This window comes from Protopterus annectens, chromosome 2.part2 (assembly GCF_019279795.1).
Source record: "Protopterus annectens isolate FY-2018-M chromosome 2.part2, PAN1.0, whole genome shotgun sequence".
Taxonomy (NCBI): Eukaryota; Metazoa; Chordata; order Ceratodontiformes; family Protopteridae; genus Protopterus; species Protopterus annectens.
The window spans coordinates 972,809,888-972,830,901 of NC_056730.1; the positions used below are offsets into that span (position 1 = coordinate 972,809,888).

Here is a 21,014-nt window from a genome sequence, read left to right on the forward strand (position 1 = left end):
GACCTAAGACTTGCAACCACAATAAACAGAACATGCTGGAGGGATTGATTCCTGTCCCAAAGACTTCCCATACTCTGGAACAAATATCAAACAAAGCTCCTCATTAGCACTCTTCAAGGAAAATCTTGACTGGATGGGAGATAGGAAATTCACCCCGGGGATCACTTCTGTGGCTCTGCTCGACAGGGAGACAAGAAAATAATTTTCTTGGGTGGCAAAAGCCAGGGTACGTTTTTGGCATGGCTTATATAGGCCCTACGGCCAATAGCCTAGTACCTACCTATGAACCTACTCAGATCGTGCATCAATAAAAACTAAGTTAAAAATACAGGTTAAGGAAGTGGAAAATGAGATAATGGTGCTCTCCACTTAACTGTTAAAGACAGAGAGGGGAATTTAAGAAATGTGTAGTAGAAATGATTTGAAGGTTATGAGCGAAGATAGAAATTTCTTAAGAAGGGACAATTAGTGAGTGGGATAAAAATGAAATGGTGGTTAAAACATAGGAGAAATAATTAAAAAGATATGGGGAAAAATTAATAGGAACTATTTAGAAGGGCTGATAAAGATTAAAGTATTGTGGAATAAGGGGGATCTCAGGAAAATTAAAAGGATCAACTGCAAAGTGCTAAAGGGAAAATAAGAGAATATCTGGTCTATATGATAAGTTTACAAAATCTGGTGTTACAAATCAGCGACTATTTTTTTTTATGACAACTCCAGTACAGGGTGGTCACTAAACTTTGGGAGCTTGCAACAAGAAAAATAACCAGAGATCCTATAGCAGTATTCAACATATCTTGGAAATGTTATGATAATCTAAATAAAGCAGAGGGATATGGAAACCAAGAAAAGGCACAAATGGAAATATTTATGGAAAACTTAACTATGCCAATTAATAGTTAAAACAAAAAGAAATGAGATAAAACAGTGATGTATAACCATTCAACAGAAAAGTCCACCAGAACAGACAGTATTTTTGTGGGAATCTGGAGGGAAGAAAGTGATACAGATCGGGAAGGTTTGTTTAACAATATTTTAGAAGCGGAGTACCACTTGGAAAAAAAACATGCTGGCTACTTACCCAGACAGGGTTAAGACCATTCAGATCCACTTTCATAAAGAACCATTTCAATTTTAAAGCATTATTATAAGTCTTTTATGTCTAAAGTAGTTAAGAGTATGGCAAAGATGTTGCCAGAATTGTTAGATATGAATTAATGTGGTTTTGTGGAATTGAAACAAATAAGTGACAATATTAATAAAACAATGACAGTCCAGAGGGGAGTACAGTATAAGAAAATGCCAGAGTTGTAGGTGAGGATTTATGCAGAGAAGGCATTTGATATAATTAGTTGTGATTTTATGAGTAGGGCAATGGCAGCATTTCAGTTCTCTGATATAATACAGTTAATTAGGATGATTTATGAACAATTAGAGGTAAAAATTAAGGTGGGAGGGCTCCTTTCCAACAAACTTAGTTTGAACAGAGGAACAAGGCAGAACTGTCCTCTTTCCCCTTTATTTGCTTCATTTTTAGACACCAGCAAAGAAAATAAGGGGCTCACAAATTCAAGATATAATTGGTATGGTTATTAAGAAAAGTTAACTTTTTTAGAGTGGAGTGGTTTGAATATATGTTAACGAATTTCAAGTTTCTTAATAAATATGAATTCAGGCTGGTGGATATGGAAAAAGTGGAAAAAACATTTTACATTTATTTTCAGGGAGACATTCAACAGTTAGATGGGCAGGTTGTGCCGGCCCCCACCCTGCCCTAACATAGTTATGCTATATGGGACATTGGGATATGTATTTTCTCACCACATTAAAATTATGATATAAAATTTTTTAATATTTCAATTTTTATTTTTATTAGTTGGAAGGGCACAGAGGTTGATATACAATGTTAATTATGTTTTTTTTTAAATCTACTAATTTCTTTAGTTAGCTTATTATGAATTTAATACAGATGTATGTATAGCGAAGGACATTTTGAATAAAAAATACGTATCAAGAATTTTTAGGAAGGCTTGTTTTTCCAACTCATATTTACATTATAGTAGTAATCATCCACCCCTACAGAAAAAAAAAAAACATTATTAAAGGACAAATGGTCAGGGCAGCAAGGATGACTTCAGAGAATGTTGACTTCAGAATGAATTGGAATACGTACACCAACTATTTCTGGAAAGAGGCTACCCTAATACATTAATAAATTCTATTAAGGAAGAGGTGATAAAGGGATGGGGTACAAGATTTATTCCTCTATTAAATACCGAATATGGCAATGTGAATCAAGGTTCAATATTAGATGACACTGAGACAAACAATGGGACCCATCAAACAGAAAAAACTACGCCTTTTTTGGTTATGACATACAATATAGGTACCAATACAATGAAAAAGGCTATTGACAAAACATGGGACATGTTCAGGAGTATGCCCAATAGATTAGACATATTTGACAAACATTTGATGTACAGTTTTAAAAGGGGTTTCAATCTCAAAGATATTTTTGAGAAGTCTGGAAATGAGAATGGGGACCAGATGATTAAAAAGGGAACCTTTTGTTGTGGGAGATGGTCACAATGTACATTCATAGCCAATAAGGGGGACCTATTCTTACCAACCATACCATTTAAGCTAAAAGGAAAGGGGCATTATACTTGTTATACTAAAGGAATAGTTTACTTAGCATACTGTATATCATGTTGGGCATATTATGTGGGAAAAACAGAAAGACATCTTTGTCAGAGAATATATGAACATATGTATGACGTTAATAGAAGAAAGGAAACTAATGCACTTTATAGACACACCACAGTTTGTAAAAATGCAAATTTTAAATTTTGGATTTTGGAGATGCTACCTAAGAACAGTTGAGGGGGTGATTGGGAAAACAAGTTGTGTTTCAGGGATAATTTGGCAGTTGTGGGTGGATGCAACTAATCCACCTGGGATGAATGACCACATCTCCCTGTTACCAAATTTAAAACTCAGAGCAAACAAAATAAAATAAAATAAACAAAATACATATACAATGCACAAAGTATACACATACACTTACTACTAATATTATTATCATTATACAACATACAATGTTATATATTTAAATATTATGGATTTTTAAAAAATAAAAAACAAATGCATTTATTTATTACTTACTACATGGTATACATTATATATGAAATTTATTTATTTCACTATAGTTATTAGTTAGAATATTGTATTGTATTACAATTATTTAGACCACATTGTTTTATGTAATGGTTGATGTAATGTTTTAAGTATTTTTATGTATACATCTGGTATGCACAGGATGAATTACATGGAAGGTTCTGAGAAAATTCAGCAATGCTTTGCCACTATTAACCTGCACTTGCACTATGACTTTAACTTGTATTTCAATCAAAGCAATTAATTTATGAATGAACCAACTGTATTTTTAGATTGATTTCAATTTAACTATAAATTAGAAAGCTGTATGTAATTATGTTGTTCTGAAGAAGTTTCCGGTCAGGAAATGAAAACACTAAACCTTTGTAACCCTTTGTTTTACTGTGTGGATTAAACAACAAGTGAGTCTGCCTTTATTGGGATCCTGTGCTTGGAGATTTTCACAGTTATTGTTTTTTCTTCATCTCCGTGGTCCATTGGTCAGACGACATTATTTTCTACTTGATAAATGCAGAAATGGATGTCTCAGTGTTGTGAAGTATTTTAAGAGAAATTCTAGTCTTTTCAGGATATAAAATAAATGAAAATAAAGGCTACAGCAGTAAACAATGCACCCACAAACAAATTGGTTCATCACTCATTTATTGGGACATAAGATGAAGTATTTATGTGTATGGATTAAAAAAAAGATTCTATTATAGCAGAGACTAAACAAAAGATAAAACAAAAAATTGAGAAACTGGAAGCTCTTCATTATGAATATGGACAGTAAGATACAAGCAGTAAATGTTTGTAGCCCTTTTAAATTTACATATAGATCAGGAATATTTTTATCAACCAGAGGAGAAGTTGTGACCGATAATTTACAAGGATATAAAGAAATGTATTTGGGAGAAGAAGAAGCCAAGAGTTAACTGGGATAATTCCATTCTCCCCATAGAACAAGGTGATTTAGGATTACCTGATTTGAAGGTATATTTTACAGCAATACAAATAAAGGTTCATATGCATAACACAAATAAAAGATTATAAGTTTAAATGGAAAGGGATGAGGATGATGAAATTGGGGAGGGGTTGGGAGCTCAAGAAATAAGAATAGAGTAACATTTTAGATCCCATACATAAAGTATTCTAAGAACTAAGCCAACCCAGGAATGGAGAAACAAATTACCAATAAGGATGACTGTAAGTAGGGGAACAGAAAGAAAGCAAGCAAGAGGGAGCTGGAACTTACTTCAGAAAAATAAACAAAGGAACCAATTTTTTTTTTCAACCTAAAGGAACCAAAGTATTGGGAGCAATTAACTAAAGTGGGGTGATAATAAAGTGGGACGAAGCTGAGCAGATGTTAGGACCGCAGGTTAGAGACTATCTTCTTGCATAGGAACTGATAACTAAGCATAGGCTAAGAGAAGTGGACAGGGGATTGTCAAATGTAATTCAGCTCTACTGAGTGTTTTAGTTAAGTCTAGAACATAAGTTGTTGTTAAAAAGAGATAATTAGTAAGTAATAATTTATAAAATGTTACATGATAACCATAAGAATCAGATGAGATCAGAAAAGACTGGGAAAAAAAGGATGGAAAAGCGATATGCAAAGGAGCAATGGAAAGGTATCTCTACTGCTGCCAAGTATGCAACAAAATCCAAAGATTTAGGATTTTTGCATGGAAATACTTGTCTAAGTATGTCTATACCCCAAGAAGACTTCAGAGGACTTTTCCTTTGACAGACAGCAAATGCTAGAGATGAGATAGGGAAGACAGAGGGAACTGGGAACAAGCTTTTTTAGGTATGTGACAAGTTAGTGGATTTTAAAAATTCCTTGCAGAATATTCTGACAAAAATGTTGCAGGAACAAATGGTAGTAACTAAAGAAATTATTCTTTTGAGCTGGAACATAGGATCTGAATTCTCTGCACCTACTACGGCCTTACTGGGTTTTACTGCTTTTGCCTGTCAAAAATTACTGAAAAATGGAAATTAAAATCTATATCAAACATAAGTGAAGTTTTGAATATTGTAAAGAAGATAAAAATGGAGGTCAGATCTTTAGAAAAGAGATGGAAGCAAATGCATATAAATAAATGGAATTTGTGGGAACAAAACGTACTGAATATTTTTTAGGAGGAGTGAGGCTTAACTGAAGGCAGGAATTGACCAATTTATGTAATGCTTGATTGGATGCCCCCCATACCATATAATGGAAAAGCCTCACCGTGGGAAAACTACCTTCTTGACTATGGTATTCCCCCTGCCAGGTAAGTATCTCACATTTAAAAAAACACTGACTATATACTACACAAAAATGCTTTACTATATATAGCATACAGTTTATGTCATGAAATGTTTTCTACAAATAAGTGCAACAATTTTTTTTACTTACAATTACTTTTCCCCCTTTTAGTTTTCTTTCAAATATTTATGACAAAGTGGAGTATATGCTTTATAGTCCAACTACAAATGAAAAGTCCAGTCTTTCTCAACCACTTTTTCATGCAAAGCCATATTTCATAAATGTGACTGATGCTTTATAGTCTCCCATTTATTTACAAATTTCAGTGTTGCTGGTTTTCTTCCTGTTCATATCCATCTAATACCATCAGATTCTGGTTCAAGTCCAATGTACTACTGATACTTCTACTCAACGTCTGTGTTTTTTTTCCTCTAGCACAAGTATTTACCCTTGGAATATTGGAAAATGTTTCACTGGACAGTCTCACTATAAGCTTTGTTGTCAAAAGAATGAGAAGCAGTTTGATAGCCCACTTTTGTTGCATAAACCTTTTTTATTTCTTCCTTAGCCTGCTCTGCACATCATAAACCTCATACCTCTCAAATGCCCGGATTTTCAAAGAATGTTTAAGATTGTTACTTCATATTGTTGGTTTGTTCCTCGTAAAATCAAAAAAATCTGTGGTTTTCTGGTAAATCATTGAAGACCGAACTACTATATAATGGCAGACAACTGAGTTTCGGACTCCAAATCCTGCAAAAAATGCATACCAGTGCAAACCCCATTATTCTAGCAACTAAGTTTAGAAAATCAACATTTAAAATGTGGTTATGATTTTGATCCTTTGTGCCCCCCTCCCAATTAATTTTGGCTTTGTCCAGATTTTCTGAACCAAGAGGTTGAGAGGCATGTCTTTAACCTTCCAGTAAAATAAATATTCTGGAAATAGTTAAATATAGCAGCTTGAATCTGATGCCGATCTCTCAAAATTCAGTGACTGCTGTGATAAATATGCTTCTCTTCTGCCTGGTGTACACTGAATAATCATTTTCTGCAAACACTCTGCTGTCTCCAATTTTTAACACTTTTCTCTTCTGCCACAGTTTTGTCAGGACCATCTCTCTCTCCTGGTATGGCTGCATCTTTGCTAATACAGGACTTGTCTAAGTTCTCATGACCAGGTCTGGAACATACACTCATTGTACCATTTCAATTGACAAATCCTGCTGTGTAATACCAGTCCAGCTGCTAATCTGTGCTTTCAGAAAATTAATACAGTCTGTTTCTTCCAGTTTCCCTGGTACAGCAGAAAATCTCAGGTTTTAGCTGCATGCTTTGTCTTCTAACCCTACTATTTTTTAAACAGATCTTCTTAAGAAGTCTCATACTCAGCCATCCTGTTCTTCATTTCCAACTCTGAGTCTTACAGCTGTATCAGTTCATCTGAATGTTTCTTCTATTTTTTCCAGCCTTTCATTACCTTTATTTTAGTCACTCCTGAGTACATTTGATTTATTTTTCCACTACATTACTGTAAAACATCTGTTCTACCAAAGCTGAAGACTGAACCACTTTTGGCTAAAAAGATGCAGGATTCTTCCCAGCCAGTGTTTGCTAGTCACCTTTTCTGGTTGATTTTCTTTCGGGTTTGCTGCACTTCTGCATTACTATTATGCAGTCAGTGCGCTTACTAGCTAGTAACCAAATTTTACTCAAGCTGACAATATTATTGGCTCTTACTTCTCAAGTTACTTTTTTTCACACTGGGAAAGATGATATGAACCTGTTGATAAGTGTGCAGCTGTGTTGGAAGGCAAATGCAAATATTTACTAAACAAGTTAGTTTATAGTACAAATGGCTATTAAGACCATTCTAATCAACATTTACAGTAATGGCAATGTCCGAAGAATTAACTGATACTCCTTTACTGCTAAAAGTAAACAGTGCTGGAATTAAGGTCACTCAGAAAGCTCTCAAACAAGCATGTCTCCATCCCATACAAAAAATAAATAAATAATCAATGTAACTTTTATAGAATGAAAAACAGTAAACACTTTAGCCATGCTTATGCAATGCATCACTTTCTCAGTTTGCCAGCATCATGTCCACAAAGTTACGGGCAACTGTAGTCTAGTCTGGTGGTAAAAACAAACAAAAGAAAATAGCAAAGTATTAATCAAACAATGAAATGTATTCGTTTTAATACTGTTGAAACCTGAAATGAAAATGAAATACTCCTTAACATATCTGATCCCAAGATCTTGTGGGAGTGAAATAAACAGGGACTCTACGCAATTGTAAACAATGTTGTCTTACTGCCAGCAACACTACACTGTCTTAAAAAAATCCAAAAATTTCCAAAAGTCAGTAAATATGAGGGAGATTTATGGACTCCAAACAAATGGAAATAATCTAGACTCCTTAATTATCTGTCTTTTTTCTTTTAAATCATGTTTCATTATAGAAAATACCCTATTAATAAGTCAAACAATCTTAAACTACAACAAAAGCTAATATATACAAAATTACCTAATTTTATGGAATCCAAACCTTTCACTAAATTTCAAATAAATTCTAAATTTAGCACTGTCAGTGTATCTTGCAGATTTGAAAAACAATATAAGCCATCATAGTCTGCCATCAAATCGCTTCACCCTTTTTCCTCCTGTATTCTCAACTGGCTGTATCTCAATCTATAGCACCTGGGTTAAAACTGAAGCTGATATGATGAATGATGTCTACTTGCTTTTTAAGAATGTTGCTTCCATGTCTAATAATACCAATACAAGGAAATGCCTAAAATAATATTTGTGAAAGGCAGTATGTTTTGTTTTTAGCATCTAATTTTCCAATCTAATCTTTTTTGGGGAAACATGACTGGATGAACTTAGTAAAATGAGCTCGTATCTGTTGACTGGTTTTATAACTTACCATGAGATTGTGTTAACTCTTTATTACTATTAACAAGTAAGGGTATGAATTCCACTACATGTGCAGTGTTGAGGTCTTTGCCCTCCCTCCCCATGTCAGTGGGTTTGTTTCATTTTGCTGAACCAATGTGCTCTTAAAAGCAATCCAAATAGATACAGTCAAAGCCTTTGATATAACCAAGCACATCAATGGATATGTAGAGTCCACCCATCTATCCAAAACCCCCCATTTTTGCATATGAAGCCAAGGTGTTGCATTAACAGTGACCATCATCTAGAGCAAATAATCACACCTCCATGTGGCTAGCCCTGCAATGGTTGTTGTTCTGTAACCCCCCCCCCCCAAACATACATATGACACTCACACTCATGGCCAATTTTGAGCATCCAATCCATTTACTACATGTCTCTGGAATGTGAGAGGAAACAGAACCACCTGGAGAAAATCTACACAAACAGAGGAATGACATGCAGGCTCCATAGAGAAGGCAGAAAACTGTAGCAGACAACCTCTTGCTATAAGACGACAAAACTATCCACTATGTAGAATCCCATCATACAAAATAATAGGATCATAAGAGATTACTAGACTATCAACCCAGAGGTATTTTAAGCCTAGCCATTTCATCTCAATGTAATATCATAGAAATGCTAGTCAATACCCAAGATTGCATTTAGTGATGACTGCCCATGTCCAGGAGGGTTGTGAGCACTATCTCGCTAAGAACTTACCATGCCCCACCTCTTGAGCAGTGTTCACAGAGGTGCTCGGTTTCACTCTCCAGCATGTCCTTTTTAAGTCGCAGGCCATATTTGGGTTCCTGGAATGGGTACCCTTGGTCCCGTTTGATTTACAGATATGCAAGTTTATTAGGTTAGAGTCTTGGATTTCTCTGTAAGCCAGGCATAAATCTCCCCTAAGATGTCTATATGATACAGAGTATAGTGACAGGAACTTTACATGGTCTGTGTAAGGCACATGCTGGAGCCCCTTGATCTTCGTTAGAAACATTTGAGGTCTCCCCAATTGCTGCAGGTGCTTAGTATGCTACATGCTGAATGAGGCATTATACTCCATTACTGGCCGGATAAGTGCTGACTATATAGGGGTTATAACCTCTTTTGTTATCAATGCAATGCCTTTACTAATGAAGTGTGCTACACAGGAAGCTTTCCTTACACAGTGATCGAGGTCAAGGTCACAGCCAACTTGTGATTCCAGGTCCCTTACTACTTAGTGGGTATTTAGGGTATTGTTGACATGACAGTGTGAAGAGACACTGCTGATCTGACAGTTTGAAGGGACATTGTGCTGATGGGAATGATGATGCATTTCTTTGCATTCAGTTTGAGACCGTGACTAATACACCAGTCATTGGTTTACATGAGACCCTCCTTGAGTATACTGACATCATTTGGGGATTCAGTGATTGTGCCTATTCTGCACTCAGATGCAAACCTAGTCAGCCACAACCCTTTAGTTTTGACCTGAACTTCTGAGAAGTGTACACCAAACAGTAGGGGGCCCAGCACTGACCCTTGTGGCACCCTGCTTGTAACAGGTCTGCTGGTTGATGTGGAGCCACCCACTTTGATAGTGTGTCCGGTTTGTAAGCCAGTTGGCAACCCATCTCCAACATAAATTAGAAAGCTTAAAATTTAAAGAACATATACTTAATGTGGAAAAACATGCACTAAACATAAATTTAAACTGAAAGGCCTTCTTACATTGAGAGTACAGTATTTTCTCATAACACTTATTTTATTCCAATTAACCCGTCGATCTATTATTTAAATTTAAATAACCAACCAACAGTAGCAGAGGTTCAGCTTTTCCTAGCAATAGAGGAGCATTATAGATCTGACTTGACATAAACACAATATGCATATCTCTGGTTATTTCAGTCTATACTATACTGGGAATTCCACAAAATTAAGAATAGCCAAATTTTTACAACAATTCACTTAAAATATAAGCCAGTTCTGGTCAGAAGAAACTGGTTTGAATGACCACGTCAGTATTTAAAGTATTTTGAGACTGTATTCATATTCAATTTAGTTTTGAAATAACGTTTTCTTGCGCATTTATTCATTATTTATACGGATTAACACAAATATGTTCAGCATTAAATGATCTGTGTTTTAATGGCCATTATGTTTTTAAGACGGGGATCCAATGTTTGCAAGATTTCTATGGCTAGGTTTGAAAATGTGACTTGCTGGAGGTGAATTTAAACTTTAATTGATTTAACAAGTTTGATTTTGATGAAGTCAAAATTATATGCAGATGAAAGCACTTAATTGTTGTCTCTACGAAGTGTTTGTGTTTTAATAAATGTGAGTTGCTGAATCCTCAGAGCGGCTGTTTCTTCTGACCAGAACTGGTTTATGTTTTAAATAACTGAATTTTACTAAGGTGCTTGCTAACAGGCCAATTAATTTTTTAGCTTCATGCAAATGCAGAGAACTATCCCATCACTAATCCTGAGCTCATCGACTCTCCTCATTGTAATCTTGAGCAGAACATCTGTTACCTCAGAAAGTATGTTCTCCAGATTATCTGAATACTGATACCATACTAGCTATGTCTAAAGTTGCAATGAAGAGCCTGGGGACAGCAGATGATGTATCGGGTAGTGGATGCTCTCATGCCATTAACGGAAGTAAGTACACCTCTGAAGAAATGTGGTGTGGAAAAGTTCCCTAAATTAAAAATAAGTATAAAAAATAATGGAAAGTATGAAGAAAGTAGCTGTGTAGTCTAAGCATTATACTATGACATATAGAAAAACAGACTTTTATTAATATGAGGGGAGCTTCTAAAGAAACTGCCATGGCTGACAAGCAAGTTTCCAGACTAATCTGCAAAATGGAGCCAACTAAAAGCATTTTATTCTGCTTAAAAAGATGAACTGCCATGAAAATAATCATTTCTTATAACTATATATTGATATTGCTCATATGAATGGTCTCATAGCACTGTTGTAAACTAACATGCAACTCTTTTAGCAGGCTTACTGGTTCACTGCTGCATGAACAGAAGTCCTGTTCAAAGGACTGATAACCTGCTCTGAAATGTAGTTTATCAGTGTCAGTTATGCAACAGGTAGCACACTCATCTTTTGTGCATAAGGCTGCACTCCTGAGTACATCATCCTTCAGATGAGATATTAACCGAGGTCCTATCTGCTTGAGTTGATCGTAACTCAGGTGGATGCACAAGATCCTACAGCACCACTGAAAAGAGTAAGGTAAGTTCTCGGATGCACTAGCCAAATTTTCCATAGTAGTAGTATAGGTCCCCACTAGCCTACCGGGACTTTCCCGGTAAACAAAGGATAAATATTCTGTCTGCTGCATGAGGAAAGATCATGCTCATGAATCTTATGAACTGCTCTAAACTGCTATACAACAGTATCAGCAAGCTTATTGGCTGGCTGATACAGGAGAGGCTCTGTTTATGAATCTGATGGCACATTAAGCTGGCTCCACTGGGCTGGTAGGTGCAGGACTGTGCAATAATCGTTCAGCTAGCCTTTTCTTGGTAGAGGGTGGGGCTTCTTCTGTATGGCTACAACCTTCTATGAAAGATGGGGTTTCTAGACTACACCCTGCAACACTACAAAAGAGTACACAAACACCGTCTTCAGTGAAGAATGCATCTGTACAAGCAATCTTGAGTGGCCTGCATGACTCCTCACACTGACAACAATGCCATGGCCTGCATGACTCTTCACACTAACATTAATGCCATGGCCTGTGAGACTCTGAACTCTGGGGTCTATATCACATAGAAATATGTATTCAAATAAGTATTCATCAAACTCTAAACATCAAAATTCATTTCAGTGAACCTCGGACTTTTTCCCAGGGTCAGGAAGCACTCGCCCACTAGCACTCTGGAACACACTAAAATCAGTCCCACCCAAGTGGGGGAGCTTCACCCCCCACCCCACCCCCAACTATATATACCAAATTCAAGACAGCACTACAGTGGGGAAAAGGGCAAAGCTGTGGTGATGACCAAGGGCTTTCTAACCCTGGGAAAAAGTCTGAGGTTCGCTGAAATGAATTTTGATGTTTAGTGTTTGATGAATATGTGTTTGATGAATACATACTTAGATTAAATGATATAGACCCTTTACACTGACATCAGTGCCATAGCCTGCATGACTCTTCACACCAGCATCAATGCCATGGCCTGCACGATGCTAACTTTTGTAAATATTATAAATTCCATAACAACAGAGAATGTGTTGTAATAAATTTGATGAATGTTCAGTTTATCCTATACAGATAATAAGGATACTCAAATTACACTGCGCAAAAGTTCTGCTTTTTAAATTCTAGTCTCACTTGCTCAATGTGTTAATCTTTCAGAGTGTTCACTGAGAATGTTGTTGTTGTTGTCTTTCGGCTTTTCCCGGTTAGGGGTCGCCACAGCGGAACTTTGGTCCGCTAATGATTGGCAGTTGATTTTCACGAACGCCGAGGTGCCAGCTCGACGTTCAACCTTCAGCGAAGGCACGCCTATTTATGCATGTCTTTCGAACGCCCACCAAACCGCAGGGAGGACATGCAGGCTCCACACAGAAGGCACTCCCCACACTCCAGCCGAGAATCGAACGGGAGAGCCTCTTGCTGTGAGGCAACAATGCTACCGCTGCACCACTGTGTAAAACATTTCAATGATGTGATGGTAGGCATGACTACAGAAGACCACATCTTTGTACAGAACAACACATTACAAGGCAGTTTCACATAGGTTACGTACAAGACTGGATATACTACCAGGGTTTACTGCAACATTTGCTATTCTACCAGCATAACTATTGTTTATGCTCTTTATCAAGTTAGACTGGAGTAGTGTTGCTTCTACTTTTCCCAACTCCCTCGATGATCAAATACACTAGTTAAGCAAACAGTAATCATGGCTGACCTGTCACAAAAAATAAATAAAAATAATATTAATATCTTCAGAGTTGTCTCTGGTGTTTGCCAAGTACAAAAGATAAGCCATTCTTTTAACACTGCTTTCTGCTACTCGCCACCAACTGTCACTTTTGCAACTTTGTATTCTATTTTTTTCTTTATCACTGTTGTTACTACTTGCCAAATCATCCAAAATTCTTTTCTTGATCCATGATAGTATGCTGAAAGCACAGACTATTACATAACATGTCCCTTAATGCTAAAAATTAAAATTTTCTATTTTGCCAATTCAAGTTACTGCCACAATGCAAGACCTCTGAGTGCACCTATCAGCATTCTAGCTCTACCACAACTTCCATTACCGTACCCATCATTGCTTATCTGCAACGACAGGGATTGTGACAATACTGCCTAACTGGTAGTGTGGGGTTTTGAAAATCCACTATAGGCAGCCTGTCAATCGTAAAATATAAAAACAACTTTTAGGACCTCTGCAATGGTTACTTGCAGCAGTCAAAGGGATGCTCTATGCAAACAGTGTGCCTACATAAAAGCATTAATTTTTGCCATTAAATATACTTTACTTGGAAACACATCTCACTTGCTGAGTACAAAACTAAATAAATACACTATACCTAGCATTTTGTACATAAACTCCAGGTCACAGTCTAATGGCAAGCACATAGATGTTAAATCAGCTTTCTCTCTGGCTGGTCAAAGATGCTAATCTTCACCCAGGTCCCAGAAAGTACAGTTTTGTACCTACCATAAATGTAGATGTCCGATAGACATGCAACTGCAGTCATAACATGTGGGTTGTCCTGCCTCAGGCAGCCCTCGGTCGGCCGGATTCCAAAGTCTGGGTCCGACGTCGGCTGATGTCGCATTTCTCTCCGACGTCAGAGCGGCTGGAGTACATAAGCATCAGCCGGCGCCATTTTCTTCAGTGTTTCTTGCCCCAGATGCCAGGTGCCCTCCAAGGAAGGCTGTAATCAAATTGGAAGACAAAAACAGGATTCCAAACAAATAAATGAGCAATAAAACAAATACACCATAACAGATATCCCCAGCTAAGAGTAACAGGGATAGGAGTGGACCCTAGGCATAGAGGGGTATGGAGGGAGGAAAAAATCCGACTGCAGTTGCATGTCTATCGGACATCTACATTTATGGTAGGTACAAAACTGTACTATGTCCTTCAAGAATGCAACTGCAGTCATAACATGTGGGTAGAATACCATAGCTTAGCTGGGGAGGAGGTATGCACTAGGAAAGAGATGGTGTGGCAATCAAACCCTGCAGGACTGCGAAGCAAAGCCTGCTCTGGATCTGGAATATAGAGGGAGATTGTAGTGTTTGGAGAATGTATGCACGGAGCTCCATGTAGCAGCTTCTAGAATGTCCTTGGTAGGCACCCCTCTTAAAAATGCTGTAGAGGTGGCTGTAGCTCTGGTGGAATGTGGTCTGACATTGGCTGGAACAGTCTTTCCATGAAAGGAATAACAGAATCTGATGCAATGTCCAATCCATTTAGAAATAGTCTGTTTTGAAATTGCTTTTCCTTGGACTGCAGGGGAGTAAGCTACAAAAAGTTGTTCAGACTTCCTACTGGCCTTGGTTCTGTCCAGGTAGTATCGAAGTTGTCTGTGAATGTCCAAGGTATGCAAAAGTCTTTCCCCTTATTCTCAGGATTGGGGAAGAAAGCAGGCAGATGAATGGCTTGATTTAGAGAAACCCTAGATACCACCTTTGGCATAAAAGTAGGGTTGGTCCTTAATGAAACCCTGTCTCTGTGGAAAATAATAAAGGGTGGTACTGCCATTAGGGCCTGTAGCTCCGAAACCCTTCTTGCTGAGGTAATTGCCAACAGGAAAGCTGTCTTCCATGAGAGAAATTGCAAGTCAACTGAAGCTGCTGGCTCAAAAGGAGGTAGAGTCAGTTTTTCTAAGACAAAATTGAGGTCCCAGGCTGGCATTGGGGCCTTTCTTGGTGGCTTAATGTTCTTGATTCCCCTGAGGAATTGTCTTAGTAAGGGGTGAGAGAAACCAGGAGGATCGGTGTTGTATCTAGCTGAAATAGCAGATGCATGTATCTTTATGGAAGAATATGAGAGGCCGTTCTTTAACATATCTGCCAAATATTCCAAGATAAGTGGGATGTTCAGCAATGATGCATCATGTCCCTTGCTGGTATTCCAATTGCTGAATCTTTTCCACTTTGCTAAGTAAACCTTTCTGGTGGATGGTCTTCGAGCCTCTGTTAGTATCCGCTGAACTTCCTTGGAGAGAGATAAGCTGAAGTTATTTATGGGATCTCCCAGGCTGTTAGCTGCAGTGTCTGAAGGTTTGGATGCAGTGTTTCGAAACTGTGTTGAGTCAAAAGTAGAGGCCACTGAGGGAGGGCCCACCTCCTGGTGTGACATATGCTCCGTAGTAGTGGGTACCAGTGTTGTCTTGGCCAATCCGGAGCTATTATGATTCCCTTGGGCTTCTCTGCTTTGATCTTTAGTAATACTGATGTCATCAGTGGCAGAGGTGGGAATGCATAGATTGCTAGGGAGTTCCAGTTGAATGAGAGGGCATCTATTTTCCAAGCTTTTGGATGGTATGTCCTTGTGCAAAATTTTGGTAGAAGATGGTTGAGGTGAGAGGCAAATAGGTCCACTTCTGGCTTGCCCCATGTCGAAGTGAGTTGTCTGAAGGCCTTAGATGTAACCTCCACTTGTGTGGATCTGTGAAATTCCTGCTTAGGCTGTCCGCCAACACATTGTCTTTTCCTGGAACAAACTGGGATTGTAACTGGATGTTTAGGCTCAGTGATTTCTCCCAAAGCTGCATTGTCAGTCTGCAAAGGGGTAAGAGTGGGTGCCCCCCTGCTTGTTTATGTACCACATCACAGTGGTGTTGTCTGTCCGTATCATTAAATGGCCTTGCTGGAGTTGGTGTTGAAAAGCCTCGATGGCATGCATTACTGCCAGCATTTCCTTTTGGTTTATATGTAGATGTGTTTCCTTTGGAGACCATTGTCCTTGTATACACCTGCCTTCCATGTGCGACCCCATCCAAGGTCTGAGGCATCTGTAGTCATGGTCTGTGTTATCTGTGGTTTTTTGAATGACATACCTGTGTTTTCCTAGCTCACCGAGGCCCACCATAGGAATTCCTTTTGTAGGCATGGAATGAGTGGTATGACTGTCTCCAAGTTGTTGCTGTGTTGAGACCAAATGCTTTTTAGGTACCATTGAAGCTTTCTCATGTGTAGTTTTGCTAATGGAACCAGTAGAATGCAGGATGCCATGTAACCCAGGGCCTGTAGGAATCTCCTTGCAGTCATCTGGGTGAGTTTTGCTAAACCTTTGAAGTAATGAGTTAACGTCTCTTGCTTGTCTTCTGTCAGGTAAGCCATCTGAGAGGCTGTGTCTAGTTTGGCTCCTAAGAAGATTATTTGCTGGGATGGCTGCAGTCTTGACTTTTGGAAGTTGACTGTGTATCCCAGAGCTTGAAGTAATCGTATGACATAATCCAGGTTTTTGTCAACATCAATTTGTCGTCCGCTTGTATGAGGCAGTCGTCCAAGCACGGGTAAATTTGTATACCCTGGAGCCTGCAATGAGCAATTACTGAAGCCAGGCATTTTGTAAATACTCTGGGCAGTAGATAAGCCAAATGGCAATGCTGAGAATTGATAATGCTCTGGCCCTGCAAGAAATCTGAGGTATCTTCTGCAGCTGTGTCTGATAGGGACATGCAGGTATGCCTCCTTGAGGTCCAGAGTAATCAGCCACGACTCCTTGCCCAGCATGGGAAGGAGTTGCTGTAGAGTCAGCATTTTGAACTTTGGTACTATGAGAAAAGTGTTTAATGCGGACAAGTCCAGTATTAGTCTCCATTGAGATTCTTTTCTTGGAACAAGGAACAGTCTTGAGTAAAACCCCTGTTCTTGTTCTTGTTGTGGAACTCTTTCTATTGCTTTCATTCGAGTCAGCAGAGTGATTTGCTTGATAGCCTCTGCCCTTTGATTTTGTGGTAGGTTTGGCATGCCTTGTTTTCTTGGTAAGGTATGAAAATGAAACCTGTACCCTCGGTCTATAATGTCCAAAATCCATTTGTCCTTTGTCAGTCTGTGCCAGTTTTCTGCAAACAGAGATAATTTCCCGTCCAAGGGAGCTTCTAGTTGTTCCCTGGTAGGCGGTAGTAGAGGAAAGTCATTGAGTTTGTGGTTGTTGGGCAGGTGAAACCCCTGCGTCACTTCTTTGGTTTCCTGGCTGCCATTGTCGTCCCCTGTAAGGGCCTCTGTATTGGCCTCTTCCTCGGCCACGTCTGTTCTTACCCCTTTGAAACTTTTCTGGATTAGGAAAGGACCAGTTTTTTGAAGGCCAATTCCTACTGAATCTGGGGGGGTTGAACCTGAAGGAAATCTTTCACAGTCTGAACTGATTTTACTTTTTCTTCGATGGTCTTTAACACATCCTTAGCATTTACACCAAAAAGCTTGTTCTTTTCCAAAGGTGCATCCAGAAGTTTTGCTTTTACATGATCTGGTAGAGGTTGATCTTTTAACCAAGCATGTCTACGAATCACTGCCCCTGTCATAGCTGCCCTACATGAAGCTTCCAGTCATAGCCGGTTTTAGGCACCAGCGAACCCTGCAGTCGCTGGGGGCCCCCTGGTCCTGGGGGGCCCCCAACCACTGCAACTTATGTTATCTTGATATTTTGTAACATGTCTGTCAAACCAACAAAAGCTAGTACAGCAAACTTAAACCAGGTAAGTAATCTCCTTCAAAATTCAAAGATTTTTAGTTATAGTAACAATATTTTGTCAAGTAACAAACTTTACAATTTCATTAAATATTTTACCAATGATATAATGCTCCAGCCTAGTTAAGCCCTGTTGGTGGACATCTTTTTCACTAAAATTAACAACATAGCCACTTTTAGGTACCTGCAATAACTGTGGCTGCAGGGGCCCTTAATCCTCATTGACTGTGTGGGCCCCCCACAAAAGCTGCTGTTGGTTGGGGAAAAATAAGGAGAAAAAAATTATTAATTTTCAATGACACTCTTTAACGTGAACAGGACTGTAATATGACCCTGTTAGGACAAAGCTGTAATGAACATAAGCAAAGTAAGCACTACAGAGATCAGCAGCCCAGGGTGATCGATCTCAGTGCAAACTGTGGAGTTTAAGAAGAGCTGATGCTTCTAATCGTCAGGGATGGTTTCTTTTTCAGGGTTTTATACATACTGGCAGAACAACTGATACTATAACTCTCAACGCCTTTGCTGAAGAATTCTGTTCAGTGATAAAATAATAGCATGATAAAGTCTCAAAATGAGGAACACATTTTATATATTACTCTAATTTACTTTGAAAAGTTAATAGAATAACACATTTGCATCAACATGCATTTTTTAGACAATAAGTGTAAAACTATGATTACTTGATTTAGTGTGACAGAGTAAAATTATAAGACAAAATCAGGAATATCTGTGAAATCAGGGATAGTGATAGGTATTAAATTACTACTTACTGAGGTAAATAAAATTGTCTTATCCCTGTTGCTGTTTGATGACTGCTAAACAGCAATCACTGATCTTGTGCAGCAGTACTAGTGTTGTACAATGTACTTGCTGAAATAAGTACAAAATTAACGTTGGTGTGTGTGTGTGTGTATCTGTGTGTGTAAAATATCACTGATTTTTATCAATGCACACATCCAATAATGCCAGCACACACACATTATTCTTCTGGGTATCAGTAAAAATGTAGCTAACAAGTGATTATATTTCTAAAGTAAGGCATAATGTATGTCATAGGCATTCAGACACTTAGATCTTCTAGGTATCGGGTGACCTCCACTCCTAGACTGTATAAATAGATACAGGGGCTCCCTTAATCATCCTTGACTGTGGGGACCCCAAAAGCTGTTTTGGTTGAGGAAAAGGAAGAGAAAAATGCTTTCATTTTCTGATTGCCCTCTTTAGCCTGGATGGAGTTATATGATATGACGCTGTTAGTATAAAACTGATAATAGCCTCTGTCCTCAACCATAAACATTCTAAAACATCCCTGCTCAGATGTTTGTGTACAGAAATTTACCATAGGTTATGTGGGTGCTGGGGATTGTGTAGTCATCATTTCCTTTATTTTTCTAACAGATCTCAGAGGTATACAAAGAAAGTTACTTTAGCTCCTGTAGGGGCAGTGTACTGCCCGTAGCAGCAAAGTAGAATACATTATTGCAGTCATTATTTATTTTCACTTTCCTCACAATCAAACATCAGACACATATACAGCTGGTTGCCTTTTGGGGTTAGGATCGAGGAGTTAGTATGCATGCTATATATATGTATTTCAGCAGTCACTTGAAATACATGACTGTGGCCATTTGAACCTCTGCTCTCATCCCAATCTAACACCAGAGGGTTGCATAGGCAGTGACTGTCTTTTTGGGAGGATTAGTGATGTAGGCAGTATTCCCATGCAGGATCTGTGTATCCTCAGAATTGACTTTTTAATTTACTTGGAGCTTCTATTTTTGTCAGCTTTGAATTTTAAGTCTTGGGTACAGCTTATGTCTTCATTGAAAGAAAAAAAGACTGAAATTCTTTTTTCTTACTCACAATTTTTGTTTAGGCTACTTTTGGATTAAAAGGTTAGGAAATGCTCTAGCTTCTGGGGGCAGCGGCTTAATGGAGTTATTTCCTAAATGGTTATTACTATGCTGACTTGGTCAAGAAAGTATATCGAAAAGACAGAAGGAAAACTAAAGCTGAACAGCAACATTGAATTTCTTTCCTTAATCATCATTTCTGTTTAAGCCATCATTGGGTAAAAAGAAAAAATAAACTTAAAAGCACTTTAGAGCATATATAAAGCTATGGCTTCTTGAAAAGGCTGAAGAAAAAGGTAAAATGTGAGAAATGGAAGAAAAAAAAGTAATGTGCATAAGTGGAAAGCCCAACATGGGGAAAAGAGAGGGGAACTTTGGAGGGTGTGTGTGTTTTGTTTTTTTTTTTTTGGCTGGGGCTGAAACAGTAACCAGTGCCTAGGGTTCCATTGCATATTAGTTCTGCCCTGCACATAGAGTTGTTCTAATGTATCCTTGTTACACCTAAATGGCAGTAACTGTAAATGTCCCTTTGTGAGATGGGCCAACACAGTGTGGTATGTATGCCTGTTGTAATAAGATCATTGTAGCTAAAGGTCAGTTTGTGTGTACTACTCCTAAAAGCCTGCAGCTTGAACTAAAAAAATGGATAGAAGTAGTGGCAGTGACAGGGTGATACTTAGACTGAAAGTGGCCAGGGGCCCCCAACTTGACATTTGCTGGGGGCCCCCAAAATGCTAACACCGGCCCTGCTTCCAGTGCATCATATCCACACTGCAGGAAGTGATTGCTTACTTGCTGAGTGTTATGTACAGCTTCCTGCAAAGTCTTCCTGTCTAAAGGATCAGGAGAAGCTAATGTTTTTTGTAAATCTTCTAAGAGATAATCCTGATATTGTAACATATTGAAAAGGCAATTTAAAACTCTCATAGATAAGGTAGTGGATGTGTAAACCTTTTTGCCCCATCTCTCTAATGACCTTGCTTCCCTGTTGGAGGGCAAAGGATTTTTTGAGGTGAAGGCTGAAACTCCTTTAGGCCCCTGTGAAATAGTTTCCAAATCAGCAGTATGGGCCCTGAATAAATGGGAATGAGTTTCTGGGACCCTGTAATACCTGTCTGGC

General features: G+C 38.4%; 1 protein-coding gene and 1 pseudogene across 1 annotated transcript in view; both read right to left on the reverse strand.

Moving 5' to 3' along the window:
- FER (FER tyrosine kinase) overlaps positions 1-21,014 on the reverse strand; it is a gene marked incomplete in the record, with an annotated part of 3,568,968 nt that overhangs the window by 1,922,486 nt on the left and 1,625,468 nt on the right.
- On the reverse strand, positions 5,326-5,449 carry LOC122796077 (annotated as a pseudogene).